The following is a 16874-nucleotide window of genomic DNA, read 5'->3' on the forward strand; positions in this document are numbered from 1 at the left end:
AAACTAAACTTTATTCCAAATGTAAAACTATACCCATAATTCACCCCCTGAAGGTTAGTCAGTAGGTGACTAATAGAAAAAATATGTACCCCACGTCTCAGTATATAGGGTGAGGTGACATATACACACTCACTCTCCAAGCCTCTCATTTCTACGGGTTTCATCGTCCTCACCAAAGGCGACTCATCAGGACACTATTTAGTTGAGCGAAACGGGTAGAAAAATTTCAAAAGTCGCCGACTTTTGGCAAAGTCGGGTTTCATGAAACGAAACCCGACCCTAGGATGAGTTCGGCCACGAGGTCGGCGACTTACGCACCAAAGTCGCGTTTCAAAAGTTTGTTTTGCGCTCTTTTTCAGCCAATCAGGATCCACGGACACTGTGGGCAACGTGATGACATAGGCACGGGTCACCACCATCTTTCAGAAGGGCATGCAAGTGATTGGCTTGCTTTGGTGGGCATCACAGGGGGTATAAAAGGGCGTGCACGCCGACCGCCATCTTACTTCTGCCGATCTTAGCATAGGGAGAGGTTGCTGCTGATTCTGTAGGGAGAGCGTTAGGCAGGGAAGAAGAAAAAAAAACTGCTTCTGCTGCTAGCGATTGTGCCTGTACAACACACCAGTCACTGTGTGTGCAGTGCAAGGGGAGGCTATATTGTGGTGTATCAGTGGTGTTGGTTGTTGGGCTGCCTTCTAAGGCTTCCTGACAGCTGCATTGCTGTTTACCCACTGCTCTGCAAACTGTTTTTTTAAAAGCAATCCCAATGTTTTTTTTGTCCTGCTGAGGTACTGAGCGTGCATTTTTTCACACCATACAGCGGTGCACGCTCCTCACACAGTACCGTGTAACGGCTGTTATCACAGCCACAGTGAAGCTATCTGTGTCACTCTGTGAGAATAAGTCGAGGACATGTTCCGTTCTTACAGACCTGCACTCTAGGGAGATTCCTACTCTGCCCAATTCTACATACACCTTGTAGTTTGTGATACACTAGCCAATTTCTGCCTGTGACATAGCGCTGTGATATTCAGTGGGCCTCACACAATCCAAAAGTGTCCAGTGTCCACAAGTGTCTGCAGAAATTCAAAATCTCCCTTATCCTCTAGTCACTTTGGTCACAGCTGTGCCATCGAGCCTGTGACATAGCGCTCAGATATTCAGTGGGCCTCACACAATCCAAAAGTGTCCAGTGTCCACAAGTGTCTGCAGAAATTCAAAATCTCCCTTATCCTCTAGTCACTTTGGTCACAGCTGTGCCATCGAGCCTGTGACATAGCGCTCAGATATTCAGTGGGCCTCACACAATCCAAAAGTGTACAGTGTCTGCAGAAATTCAAAATCTCACTTATCCTCTAGTCACTTTGGTCACAGCTGTGCCATCGAGCCTGTGACATAGCGCTCAGATATTCAGTGGGCCTCACACAATCCAAAAGTGTCCAGTGTCTGCAGCAATTCCAAATCTCACTTATCCTCTAGTCACTTTGGTCACAGCTGTGCCATCGAGCCTGTGACATAGCGCTCAGATATTCAGTGGGCCTCACACAATCCAAAAGTGTCCAGTGTCTGCAGAAATTCAAAATCTCACTTATCCTCTAGTCACTTTGGTCACAGCTGTGCCATTGAGCCTGTGACAGCGCTCAGATAGTCAGTGGGCCTCACACAATCCAAAAGTGTCCAGTGTCTGCAGAAATTCAAAATCTCACTTATCCTCTAGTCACTTTGGTCACAGCTGTGCCATCGAGCCTGTGACATAGCGCTCAGATATTCAGTGGGCCTCACACAATCCAAAAGTGTCCAGTGTCCACAAGTGTCTGCAGAAATGCAAAATCTCCCTTATCCTCTAGTCACTTTGGTCACAGCTGTGCCATCGAGCCTGTGACATAGCGCTCAGATATTCAGTGGGCCTCACACAATCCAAAAGTGTCCAGTGTCTGCAGAAATTCAAAATCTCACTTATCCTCTAGTCACTTTGGTCACAGCTGTGCCATCGAGCCTGTGACATAGCGCTCAGATATTCAGTGGGCCTCACACAATCCAAAAGTGTCCAGTGTCTGCAGAAATTCAAAATCTCACTTATCCTCTAGTCACTTTGGTCACAGCTGTGCCATCGAGCCTGTGACATAGCCCTCAGATATTCAGTGGGCCACACACAATCCAAAAGTGTCCAGTGTCTGCAGAAATTCAAAATCTCACTTATCCTCTAGTCACTTTGGTCACAGCTGTGCCATCGGGCCTGTGACATAGCGCTCAGATATTCAGTGGGCCTCACACAATCCAAAAGTGTCCAGTGTCTGCAGAAATTCAATATCTCCCTTATACTCTAGTCACTTTGGCCACAGCTGTGCCATCGAGCCTGTGACATAGCGCTCAGATATTCAGTGGGCCTCACACAATCAAAAAGTGTCCAGTGTCTGCAGAAATTCAAAATCTCACTTATCCTCTAGTCACTTTGGTCACAGCTGTGCCATCGAGCCTGTGACATAGCGCTCAGATATTCAGTGGGCCTCACACAATCCAAAAGTGTCCAGTGTCCACAAGTGTCTGCAGAAATTCAAAATCTCCCTTATCCTCTAGTCACTTTGGTCACAGCTGTGCCATCGAGCCTGTGACATAGCGCTCATATATTCAGTGGGCCTCACACAATCCAAAAGTGTCCAGTGTCTGCAGAAATTCAAAATCTCACTTATCGTCTAGTCACTTTGGTCACAGCTGTGCCATCGAGCCTGTGACATAGCGCTCAGATATTCAGTGGGCCTCACACAATCCAAAAGTGTCCAGTGTCCACAAGTGTCTGCAGAAATTCAAAATCTCCCTTATCCTCTAGTCACTTTGGTCACAGCTGTGCCATCGAGCCTGTGACATAGCGCTCATATATTCAGTGGGCCTCACACAATCCAAAAGTGTCCAGTGTCTGCAGAAATTCAAAATCTCACTTATCCTCTAGTCACTTTGGTCACAGCTGTGCCATCGAGCCTGTGACATAGCGCTCAGATATTCAGTGGGCCTCACACAATCCAAAAGTGTCCAGTGTCCAGTAGTGTGGGAGAAATTCAAAATCTCCCCTGTCCTATAGACACCTTGTACCTTGTTTTACATTACTATATAGTTTGTTGGATTTTGTCTACATTTCTACCAAAAATGAAGAAGGCTGGTGGAAGAGGCCGTGGAATTGGGCGGGGGTTGGCAGCTGGTAATGATGGTGTTGGTAGTGGATCTGATGGTAGTGGCAAGAGCAAAATAGGACCGAATGCAGGAGGTGTTGAGCCTGCGTCATCGTCTGGCTCCAAAAGGCTTCGAAGGCTTAGTTTTCTAGGAGTTGGCAAACTGCTTTTAAAGCCAGAGCATCAGGAAAAGTTTTGTCTTACATTGCTGACTCAGCCTCCAGCTCTATCGCCTCCTCTTCTTCAGTTGTAAAAAGTAAAAGCACTGAGTCGTCATTGGAGGCTCATGTTCATGAACCACACCTTTCCTTGTGTCCTTCACCCCAACCAAGATTGAAGGATGACGCAGGCCATACTACTGATTACTCCATGGAGCTGTTTTCACATACCATGCCTGGATTATCAAGTCAAATGGTGAATTACCCAGGCCAAGATGAATCTGACATGGAGTGCACTGATGCACAGCCGCTGATGGATGATTCTGCTGGTACATTCACTCAGAGCACTACATTGTCCTCGCAGTGTACAGAGCCAGATTCTGACCCTGATGAGACTCAGGTGCCCCTTCCCGCACACTATACCACCATACACGGTGACACAGAGGAAGGTGCACATGACATTGAAGAGGAGGTGATGGATGACCCAGTTGTTGACCCAGATTGGCATCCATTGGGGGAAGAGGGTGCTGCTTACAATAGCTCAGATGAGGAGCATCCACAGCAGACATCGACATCGCAACAGCTGTTATCTGGCAGGCCCGGAGCACTCCAAAGACAGGTTCCAAAAATCAAAAGAGTTGCTGGACAGCTTGTCCAGAGGGTCAAAAGATCACAGCGTGCTAGGCCGCAAAATGTCTGCCAAAGTAGGAAGAGTGCAGTGTGGCACTTTTTTGAAAAAAAAATCCTCATGATCAGGCCAAGGTTATCTGTAAGAAGTGCGCAAAGACTTTTAGCCGAGGGAAAAATCTGAAAAATTTGAATACCAGTTGCATGCTTAGACATTTAAACACCATGCACTTGCAAGCGTGGACACAACACCAAACCTCAAGTGCCACATGTGCAACTGATCACAACGAAGGTAGTCAGCAAGGCTACATTGTTTCCCCCACTGTAAGCCCACCGGTTAGCACAGCAGCAAATGTTGAGGTGTCGTTGCAAGGCCACAGCAGTCAGGGAATCCCACTGTTATATCAACGAAAGACTGATTCTAGGCCATCAGAAAGAACACCAACTCCATCACCATCATCAACCCTCTCTCAGTCCGCCCTGTCCACCGCTACTTCCACCATATGCAGCTCTCAAGTCCAGCTCACCCTCCCAGACACTATGAGTAGGTCAAGAAAGTACTCAGTCTCTCATCCGCGTACACTGGGTTTGAACGCCCACATTGCCAAACTAATCTCGTTTGAGATGATGCCCTTTCGGTTGGTGGAAAGCGCAGCTTTCCGCGAACTCATGGCCTATGCAGTACCACGCTATGACCTACCCAGTCGCCACTTCTTCTCTCGCAAAGCCATCCCAGCCCTCCACCATCATGTGAAAGACCGCATTGTCCATGCACTCAAGCAGTCAGTGAGCGGAAAGGTGCACCTCACAACTGATGCATGATCCAGTCGGCATGGCCAGGGCCATTACGTGTCCATCACTGCGCACTGGGTTAATGTGGTGGATGCAGGGTCCACAGGGGACAGCGGTGGTGGGACAGTGCTGCCTAGCCCACGGTATAGGAAACAGTTGGCTGTAGGCGTTCGACCCTCCTCCTCCTCCTCCTCCTCCAGAAGCGAAAGCTCGTCCACAGAGCGCAGTCGTACGAGCAATCCATCTGCAGCTGCCACTGTTGCACATGAGGTGTCCCCCTATCGAGCAGCTAGTGGAAAGCGTCAGCAGGCTGTGTTGCAGATGATGTGTTTGGGCGACAGACACACCGCCGAGGTGCTGGCCGAGTACTTGAAGCGACAAACTGAGTCATGGCTGGGCAGTGTACATCTTGAGGCAGGCAAGGTAGTTAGTGATAACGGCTGTAATTTTGTGGCAGCCATAGCCCTTTCAAAACTCAGCCACATACCTTGCTTGGCTCACACCTTGAACCTGGTGGTGCAGTGCTTCCTCAAAAATTATCCAGAGTTAACAGCCCTGCTCCAGAAGGTGCGAAGACTGTGCGCGCACATCCGCCGGTCGCCTGTACACTCCGTTCGTATGCAGAAGCTGCAGCGATTGCTCCACCTTCCCAACCACCGCCTCATTATCGACATTGCAACAAGGTGGAACTCCACCCTGCACATGGTGGAGCGGCTGTGCGAGCAGAGGCAGGCCATAATGCATTTGTGGGAGGATACACGGCCAGGCACTTTGAGAGCAGACATGGAGTTGACAGGTGTGCAGTGGTCGAAGCTGAAAGACCTCTGTAAAGTCCTTCAGTGTTTTGAGGAATGCACACGGCTGGTAAGTGCAGACGACGCGATCCTAAGCATGAGCATCCCACTTATGCGTCTGCTCATGCAAACTTTGACGCACCTTAAGGAGCAGGCTTCTGCAGCCAATGTTGATGAGGAGGAAGAGGAGGAGGGAATCCTTGATGACATTCAGCCATTGTCTGCTCAGGGACCTCTCCTGGACGAGGTGGAGGAAGAAAAGGAGGAGGAGGAGGAGGAGGATGATGGGGATGATTACTTAGGGGAGGAGGATGCATCTCGTGGGGCAAGTGAAAATGTTGGCGTGGCAAGGTCTGGTACAGGGTTTGTGCGTGACTGGAGGGATGTGGATTTGCCAGAAAGTGCTCCTCCACCCAGCACTCGCAGTGCATCATTGACACCGGGAACATTGGCCCACATGTCAGATTATGCCTTGCTGATCCTAAAAAGGGACCCCCGCATTGCCAAAATGATGAACGATGACGACTACTGGTTGGCCAGCATCCTGGATCCACGCTATAAAGGCAAATTACAAAACATCATGCCACAGGAGAACCTTGACCTAATATTGGCTAATAAACAAGCAACTCTGGTAAATCGGTTGCTTGAGGCATTCCCAGCACACAGCTGCGGTGATGGTTCTCACACGAGCCGTACGGGCCGGGGGCAGCTTGCCAGAGGTGTTTGTGGTGCACACAGCAGAAGTGGCGTTGGAGACAGGGGTTTCATGACAATGTTGTGGACTGATTTTTCAAGTACCGCTCACACAACTGGTAATACTGCATCGATGGAAAGTGACAGGAGACAGCAGTTGTCAACTATGGTTACAAACTACTTTTCCTCCCATATCGATGTTCTCCCACACAGGTCATTCCCCTTTGACTATTGGGCCGCTAAACTGGACACCTGGCCTGAATTGGCACAATATGCCTTACAGGAGCTCGCTTGCCCAGCTGCAAGTGTGCTATCGGAAAGAGTCTTCAGTGCAGCTGGATCAATCCTGACAGAAAAAAGGACCCGTCTGTCAACCCAAAATGTGGATGATCTAACCTTCATTAAAATGAACAACGCATGGGTTTCCAAGGATTTTGTCCCACCTTCCCCTGATGACACATAGGGTGACAGAAAAATGGCTTGCTTTGGTCCACCTCTTCCTGGGACTTGACCTATTTCACCTTTTGCATCAGCTGAATGTCCAACATCAACATATGCCACTTTCTAAAACTCCCTAACTGTGCTGCCTCCCCCCCATGGCCGGGGTCACCACCTAGCGCACGACACCGTGCGAGTGCCGTTGCCCTGGACAGGTGGGTAGGCCGACTCTTGGGCGCGGGCACTGGCACAGGGTCCCTCATAGTGCAATCAAGTGTTTCTGACGGTGGTGGTGCACACCCGCCGTCAGACACACCGCCGTACTATGAGGGGCCCAGTGCCAGTACCGACGCCCACGAGTGGGCCCCCCTTGCTTGGGCAGGGCCCCAGCATTTGAAATCTTTACCTCTCCCTGCTCCTCCGCTGTGTAGTCTGGGCCGTTAAATCCATACTGTGCCTGACACCGTTTGAGCCTGCCTCCTGATGAATAGACATATATTTTGAATGTGTACGCTATCCATACATGTTATCCGGGGATACGGTACCCTTTCTAACCTTTGTGCAATCACGTGCAATCTATACTGGGCCTAACACCGTCTGAACCTGCCTCCTGATGTATAGACATATATTTTGAATGTGTACGCTATCCATACATGTTATCCGGGGATACGGTACCCTTTCTAACCTTTGTGCAATCACATGCAATCCATACTGGGCCTGACACCATTTGAGCCTGCCTCCTGATGTATAGACATATATTTTGAATGTGTACGCTATCCATACATGTTATCTGGGGATATGGTACCCTTTCTAACCTTTGTGTAATCACGTGCAATCCATACTGGGCCTAACACCGTCTGAGCCTGCCTCCTGATGTATAGACATATATTTTGAATGTGTACGCTATCCATACATGTTATCTGGGGATACGGTACCCTTTCTCACCTTTGTGCAATCACGTGTAATCCATACTGGGCGTGAGAACGGCTGGCGAGCTGTTAAGCAAGCTACAGCACCTGTGGTTTGCACACGTAAGTTTTTCATTTTTTCAGGAATGACGGTTAGGCCTAATTCCGGAACTGCGGTTGACCTGCACTTACTGGGAAATCATTGTTCGCGGGTAATAATTGTAATCAGTGATCCCCATCACTAACGTTGTTCAGCGGGTTATCTGCACCTGTAAGCGACAAACGCTGGCCTTTTCAGTGTAGCGCACATGCAGCCACGGACATGTAAGGGCATGACACACCAGTTATTGGCCAATCTCATGTGCCAGAGCCTCACGTGTCCCTCTAGTAAGCCGGACTCGGACCGCGGGGCATGACGGAGTCTCGTTCGTTAACGGAATTAAGCTTGCAATGTGTGCATCTGTTCTGTAGCTGGCATGTTTGAGGTTTCCCAGGTGGAGTCGAATTTAACTGTAGGCTCCACTCCTGGTGGTGCCCTTCTGGACAATCCTTTAAGGTTCAGCTTTGCAACCATACTGCCCACGTAAAACAAACACTTTGCCTTCATGAACGCTGTTTTGAGGGTCATGACTCGTGGGAATAACGCCGCCCAATCAGTTAACCTGCTAGAGAGATCGTTCATTGCTCCCAAGCATGACATCACACTCCCTAGGAGGAAGGTAATGCCACTGTGGCGACCGTACTCCTGGGGGCGACACAAGTGCACTGATGCCCAGCCACTGCTCGATGAATCTGCTGGTACATTGACCCAGACCACTACATTCCCCTCGCACGCTACACGGCCTGAATCTGACCCTGATGAAACTCAGGTTACCCTTCCCATATACAGTTCCATCTTACACGGTGACAAAGAGGAAGCTGCAGATGAAAGTGCAGGTTCGGCCCACCCGCCATCAGACACACCACCGTACTATCAGGGGCCCTGTGCCAGTGCCATCGCCAACGAGTGGGCCCCCCCTGCTTGCTCAGGATCACAGCACTTGCAAAGTTGAAATACTGTGCAGTGAGATGGAAGATGGGGATGACGAGGAGTCCAGACAAGTACAGGGATTCCCTAGCGAGGAGACTTATTTGATTGTTTTCAATGTTGGGACAGCAATTTTTGGGGAGCACTATACTCTGGAGAATGATAGATGGGGCCCACCATACACTGGAACATTCCAAAGGTGGACATCAGACACTGGAGCAGCATTTACAGGGCCCATTATACACTAGAGCATTAGAAATGGGGCCCATTATGTTTGGAGTATTATTTGGGCCCATAAGACAGTGGAGCTTCATCCATGGGGACCAACATATACTGTAGCATTATGTGGAGCTCATCATATACTGTTTCAAACATTATATGGGACCAATGATTCTGTATGGAGAAATAGATGGGCCTCGTCATGAGATGTAAAAAGTGAAGTATTTTTCATTGTACTATACCGCTATTTCTCTGCCGTATCGGAGCATGATGAGTTGTGGTATGTGTTAAAGGGGCGCTCTTTCGCCCAGGGCACATGAAAACCTGGAGCCAGCCCTCCCCCCACAACTGTAGCCAAATAACCCCCATTTTTCAGTGCGTAACTTGTATTATGAAGTTAATTAAGGTTGACAAGCTTAAGTAAGAAGAATTGATGCTTTTGACATTCAAATGAGCACTGTAGGTGTGTTTCCTGTCCTCCTCTCACTGCCGACTTTTATTCCCCATTGACTTACATTGGGTTTCGTGTTTCGGGACGACCCCGACTTTTCCCTATAATCGGACGATCTTGCTCGACCCGACTTTTGGAAAAGTCGGGTTTCATGAAACGAAACGCGACCCTAAAAAACCAAAAGTCGCTCAACTCTAATATTGACCTATATTCAAGCGAGACTAGACAAAAAAAACTAAAATCATGTATCATGTTATGCGAAACAGTCAGAAAATTAGCCACATATTGGCAGATCCCAGACCTCAAACTATATACTTGGTAAGTTTATAAGCCACTCCAGTGTCAGGAGTAGATAGTATGTGAAAATACAATATAATTCTTGTGTTTTTCTCCTATAGGGATTGCCCTAGTTTGGTAATGTAACTGCTGTTAATTAGTAGTGCAGACAAATTGTCCTAGACTAAACTTAGTCTTCATATAAAACACAAGCCGCGGAGACACCATCACATGTTTCTCAACGCAAGCAATGACTAGCCAGGTCTTTCCCCGGGAAGGAACAACCACGGGAAGGGCAGTCTCCAATGAAGGAAACCACCTATGCCAAAACATGGTATCCATCCACAGACAGCTGTTTCAGGGTATTGCCCCTCATCAGTGTGGAGTAGGAAACTGGCCAGTAGGAGCAATGCCTAGTAAAAGACTATGAAAAATGAGGATGAATGAACTCATGGAGATCAACATCCAACACTGCGGAGACACCATCACATGTTTCTCAACGCAGTGATTCTAGAGCAATGCCCCCATCCCTTATGGGAAATATGCAAAAACAAACAAAACAAGCCACGGAGACACCATCACATGTTTCTCAACAAAAGCAATGACTAGCCAGGTCTTTCCCCGGGAAGGAACAACCACGGGAAGGGCAGTCTCCAATGAAGGAAACCACCTATGCCAAAACATGGTATCCATCCACAGACAGCTGTTTCGGGGTATTGCCCCTCATCAGTGTGGATTAGGAAACTGGCTAGTAGGAGCAATGCCTAGTAAAAGACTGTGAAAAACGAGGATGAATGAACTCATGGAGATCAACATCCAACACTGCGGAGACACCATCACGTGTTTCTCAACGCAGTGATTCTAAAGCAATGCCCCCATCCCTTATGGGAAATATGCAAAAACATACAAAACACAAGCTGAGGAGACACCATCACGTGTTTCTCAATGCAGTGATTCTAGAGCAATGCCCCCATCCCTTATGGGAAATATGCAAAAACATACAAAACACAAGCTGCGGAGACACCATCACGTGTTTCTCAATGCAAGCAATGACTAGCCAGGTCTTTCCCCTTGAAGGAACAACCACGGGAAGGGCAGTCTACAATGAAGGAAACCACCTATGCTAAAACATGGTATCCATCCACAGACAGCTGTTTCAGGGTATTGCCCCTCATCAGTGTGGAGTAGGAAACTGGCCAGTAGGAGCAATGCCTAGTAAAAGACTGTGAAAAATGAGGATGAATGAACTCATGGAGATCAACATCCAACACTGCGGAGACACCATCACATGTTTCTCAACGCAGTGATTCTAGAGCACTGCCCCCATCCCTTATGGGAAATATGCAAAAACAAACAAAACAAGCCACGGAGACACCATCACATGTTTCTCAACAAAAGCAATGACTAGCCAGGTCTTTCCCCGGGAAGGAACAACCACGGGAAGGGCAGTCTCCAATGAAGGAAACCACCTATGCCAAAACATGGTATCCATCCACAGACAGCTGTTTCGGGGTATTGCCCCTCATCAGTGTGGAGTAGGAAACTGGCCAGTAGGAGCAATGCCTAGTAGAAGACTGTGAAAAATGAGGATGAATGAACTCATGGAGATCAACATCCAACACTGCGGAGACACCATCACAAACAGCTGTCTGTGGATGGATACCATGTTTTGGCATAGGTTGTTTCCTTCAATGGAGACTGAACCCCCAAGTTCTTCACAGAAGTTTATAATGCAGAGCCGTGAAAGTAAAAAATAATTTTTTTCCACCAAAATCGCTTTTTTCCACAAAAATGAATTTTTAGCCCTATTTTCCCAAGGGTAACAGGAGAAATTAGACCCCCAAAGTTGTTCACCAATTTGACCAGAAAAAGATAGCAGCGCCCACCGGAGGGCCCGAGGACCACCGGGAGGTACGGGAGGATCGGGGACCCTAATTCTCTCTCATCTGATGTGCGATCACATCAGAGGAGAGAGAAATTAAATGGCACATCAGATTTTTTTTTGTGGTCGCCTTTATAATGTTAATAACGGTGATTGCAACCCCAGGGTTGGTAAAAAACTGACCCGAATCATGTTCTCTAGGGTCTCGGCTACCCTCGGTAATCCAGCTCTGGGAGGGGCTATACACTTTATCCACAGCGCTGTGGTTCAAGTACCCTTAACTGCCACCATTAAAAGGCGTATTGGCGGTCTTTAAGGAGTTATTCTATATTTGTAGTTTTCAGTTAATTAGATTCCTGTTCTCTGGGGCGGGGCTGTGGGCGGGGCTGTGGGCGGGGCTTTATGTGGTGCTCTGATTACATATTCATCTGTATTGGCTTATGACAGTTCGCTGACCCCTCACTGACCTGCCCCCATTATTACATAATGCATATAATAGCAGAAACATGTGATGGTGTCTCCGCGGCTTGTGTTTTGTATGTTTTTGCATATTTCCCATAAGGGATGGGGGCATTGCTCTAGAATCACTGCGTTGAGAAACGTGATGGTGTCTCCGCAGTGTTGGATGCTGATCTCCATGAGGTCAATCATCCTCATTTTTCATAAACTCAGTCTTCAGACGGCCCAATATGTACCACTCAGGGAAAACTTACCTGCTCCAAAGATCATTAGCAGCTTCTAACTAATGGCCATGCTGCGGTCTGTCAGGGAATGAGTGCAATATCGTTATAGAGACTAGGGATATGTGCAGTCATAATGTCTGGGAGATCTGTGCCATTATTTAGTACGAATATGGAAATTATCTCTGAAAGGTAAGTGTTCCCTGAGCGGTATATACTGTATTGTCACATACTATCTATTCCTGACACTGGAGGGGCTTATAAACTTACACAGTATATAGTCTGAGGTCTGGGGTCTGCCAATATGGGGCTAGTTTTCTGTTTCGGATAACATGATACATGATTTTAGGGTTTTCTTCATCTAGTCTCGCTTGAATATAGTTCAATATTAAATAATCTCCTGATGAATGAATCCAATGAATATTCATTTATCATAAGTAGCTGCACACGTGACCGCCGGCAGCAGCAGGAAGTCGGTGGCTGACTCTGCGCGCTACTGAAGAGCAATGAATACTCACTGCGATCTCCGATGAACAGTCCCGGCGAGTACTCCGGCAGCTGTGCTCTGCTTGTGAGCAACGCATGAGGTCCCTGCCATGTGCTGCTTACAAGCATGAGGCTGTGTGCTCAAGTTGCGTTTTTTAAGCGTTTCTGCCTCGGCAGAAAAACTTAACGCTATAAAAACGCATTCCCATGCAATCATATGGGAATCACCAATTGCTGTGCCCATGCCGCATATTTTTTCTCTGCGGAATCACATCGTGGTAAAATCCGCAGCATGTCCATTAATTTTGCGGAATCGCGGCAATTGCGCCACCATAGGATTGCATTGAAACGCTCACTTTACGCATGTGGCTATGCCCACCATGCGTAAAGTGAGTCCTTCATGTGCGGATGGTACCCACGGTCTGGAGGAAAGGAGACTCTCCTCCATGCCCTGGGTACCATATTCCTGTGAAAAATAGAATTAAAATAAAAAATCGGGATATACTTACCCTCTGTCAGCTCCCGGAGTCCTCCCGGCCCTCAGCGGCGTGCCAGCAAGTTCCGTTCCCAGGGATGCATTGCGCAAATGACCTTTGTAACGTCACGGTGGCGTGACCGCTACGTCATCAGACATTATTCGTGCAATGCATCCCTGGGAACGGAAGTTGCTAGCAGCGTCGCTAAGGACCGGGAGGACTACGGGGGTCGACAGAGGGTAAGTATATCTCTATTTTTTTTAAATTATTTTTAGCATTCTCATGGGGCCAATCATACTAGAATAGGGATGGGGCCCTGCATACCAGGACAGGATGGGGGCCCTGCATACCAGGATAAGGATGGGGCTCTGTATACCAGGATGGGGGTGGGGGCCAATTATACCAGGATAGGGATGGGGCCATGCATACTAGTATAGGGATGAGGGTGATCATTCCTGCCAGGATAGGGATGAGGGATCCATGTGTACCAGAGTAGGGATAAGGGGGCCATGTGTCTCACGATGGGGGTGAGGGGACCATATATCATAATCCGCTGGCGTGCTGGCTCCACTTCTGTGGTGTTGAGACTCACTGTCCCGGGGCATATGTGAGGTTCTCACATCACACGAGCCCTGCACCCAATCAGCGGCAGCTTCACTGTTCCTTCCTTCAGACATATTGAACATCAACAGGAAGCCAGGGCTGCGGCTGCTCTCTGACGGCCTCATGATGATGGATTTGTCCGAAGGTGGGGACAGTGACGTCAGCGCTGATTAGGCACAGGGCTCACATGACGTAAAAACCTCAAAAGAGACCCAAGAAAGAAAGTGCCAACACCACTGAAACGGAGCCAGCATGGGAGGTTTGTATAAGTGTTTTTATTGTAACAGGACCAAACATGAGGAATGAGAAGGGGTTGTCCAACTAGTTGTCAACCTTTTTAATCCTCAAAAATCCCACACAGAGAAAAGTCATTATTATACCTAGAGTGTGAGAAATGAATTACAGGAAAATCGCATTTTGTTGATCATCAAAAATAACTCAGACGGGAAGAATCTATATATATTATTCACAAATTGTACAAAAACATGATGCACGCGGCGTGCGTTCAAGGGAGGAATATTATATGGGAGTTTTATAGGATAAATTCAAGGTGAGAATATTATATGGGAGTTTTATAGGATAAATTCAAGGTGAGAATATTATATGGGAGTTTTATAGGATAAATTCAAGGGAGGAATATTATATGGGAGTTTTATAGAATAAATTCAAGGTGAGAATATTATATGGGAGTTTTATAGGATAAATTCAAGGGTGGAATATTATATGGGAGATTTATAGGATAAATTCAAGGTGAGAATATTATATGGGAGTTTTATAGGATAAATTCAAGGTGAGAATATTATATGGGAGTTTTATAGAATAAATTCAAGGTGAGAATATTATATGGGAGTTTTATAGGATAAATTCAAGGTGAGAATATTATATGGGAGTTTTATAGGATAAATTCAAGGTGAGAATATTATATGGGAGATTTATAGGATAAATTCAAGGTGAGAATATTATATGGGAGATTTATAGGATAAATTCAAGGTGAGAATATTATATGGGAGTTTTATAGGATAAATTCAAGGTGAGAATATTATATGGGAGTTTTATAGGATAAATTCAAGGGAGGAATATTATATGGGAGTTTTATAGAATAAATTCAAGGTGAGAATATTATATGGGAGTTTTATAGGATAAATTCAAGGGTGGAATATTATATGGGAGATTTATAGGATAAATTCAAGGTGAGAATATTATATGGGAGTTTTATAGGATAAATTCAAGGTGAGAATATTATATGGGAGTTTTATAGAATAAATTCAAGGTGAGAATATTATATGGGAGTTTTATAGGATAAATTCAAGGTGAGAATATTATATGGGAGTTTTATAGAATAAATTCAAGGTGAGAATATTATATGGGAGATTTATAGGATAAATTCAAGGTGAGAATATTATATGGGAGATTTATAGGATAAATTCTAGGTGAGAATATTATATGGGAGTTTTATAGGATAAATTCAAGGTGAGAATATTATATGGGAGATTTATAGGATAAATTCAAGGTGAGAATATTATATGGGAGATTTATAGGATAAATTCAAGGTGAGAATATTATATGGGAGATTTATAGGATAAATTCAAGGTGAGAATATTATATGGGAGATTTATAGGATAAATTCAAGGTGAGAATATTATATGGGAGTTTTATAGGATAAATTCAAGGTGAGAATATTATATGGGAGTTTTATAGGATAAATTCAAGGGAGGAATATTATATGGGAGTTTTATAGAATAAATTCAAGGTGAGAATATTATATGGGAGTTTTATAGGATAAATTCAAGGGTGGAATATTATATGGGAGATTTATAGGATAAATTCAAGGTGAGAATATTATATGGGAGTTTTATAGGATAAATTCAAGGTGAGAATATTATATGGGAGTTTTATAGGATAAATTCAAGGTGAGAATATTATATGGGAGTTTTATAGGATAAATTCAAGGTGAGAATATTATATGGGAGTTTTATAGGATAAATTCAAGGTGAGAATATTATATGGGAGTTTTATAGGATAAATTCAAGGTGAGAATATTATATGGGAGTTTTATAGGATAAATTCAAGGTGAGAATATTATATGGGAGATTTATAGGATAAATTCAAGGTGAGAATATTATATGGGAGATTTATAGGATAAATTCTAGGTGAGAATATTATATGGGAGATTTATAGGATAAATTCAAGGTGAGAATATTATATGGGAGTTTTATAGGATAAATTCAAGGTGAGAATATTATATGGGAGTTTTATAGGATAAATTCAAGGTGAGAATATTATATGGGAGTTTTATAGGATAAATTCAAGGTGAGAATATTATATGGGAGATTTATAGGATAAATTCTAGGTGAGAATATTATATGGGAGATTTATAGGATAAATTCAAGGTGAGAATATTATATGGGAGTTTTATAGGATAAATTCAAGGTGAGAATATTATATGGGAGTTTTATAGGATAAATTCAAGGTGAGAATATTATATGGGAGTTTTATAGGATAAATTCAAGGTGAGAATATTATATGGGAGTTTTATAGGATAAATTCAAGGTGAGAATATTATATGGGAGTTTTATAGAATAAATTCAAGGTGAGAATATTATATGGGAGTTTTATAGGATAAATTCAAGGGAGGAATATTATATGGGAGTTTTATAGAATAAATTCAAGGTGAGAATATTATATGGGAGTTTTATAGGATAAATTCAAGGGTGGAATATTATATGGGAGATTTATAGGATAAATTCAAGGTGAGAATATTATATGGGAGTTTTATAGAATAAATTCAAGGTGAGAATATTATATGGGAGTTTTATAGGATAAATTCAAGGTGAGAATATTATATGGGAGTTTTATAGGATAAATTCAAGGTGAGAATATTATATGGGAGGTTTATAGACTAAATCAAATACCAAGATAAAATAAACGACCCAAAACAAACATTTATCAGTAAAAATAACTCCTCTTTATTAGGTAAAGTATGAAAGAATTGCGCCATTTTCCGATACCCGTCACATCTCCATTTTTCATGATCTCGGGTTGGGTGAGGGCTTATTTTTTGTGTGACGAGCTGAGGTTTTTAATGATACCATTTTGGTGAAGATACGATCTTTTGATCACCCGTTATTGCATTTTAATGCAATGTTGTGGCGATCAAAAAACATAATTCTGGCGTTTTGTTTTTTCTCATTTTGCCGTTT

This window comes from Dendrobates tinctorius, unplaced genomic scaffold (assembly GCF_039654945.1).
Source record: "Dendrobates tinctorius isolate UK_male_01 unplaced genomic scaffold, ASM3965494v1 ptg000017l, whole genome shotgun sequence".
In the NCBI taxonomy this organism is placed as follows: Eukaryota; Metazoa; Chordata; class Amphibia; order Anura; family Dendrobatidae; genus Dendrobates; species Dendrobates tinctorius.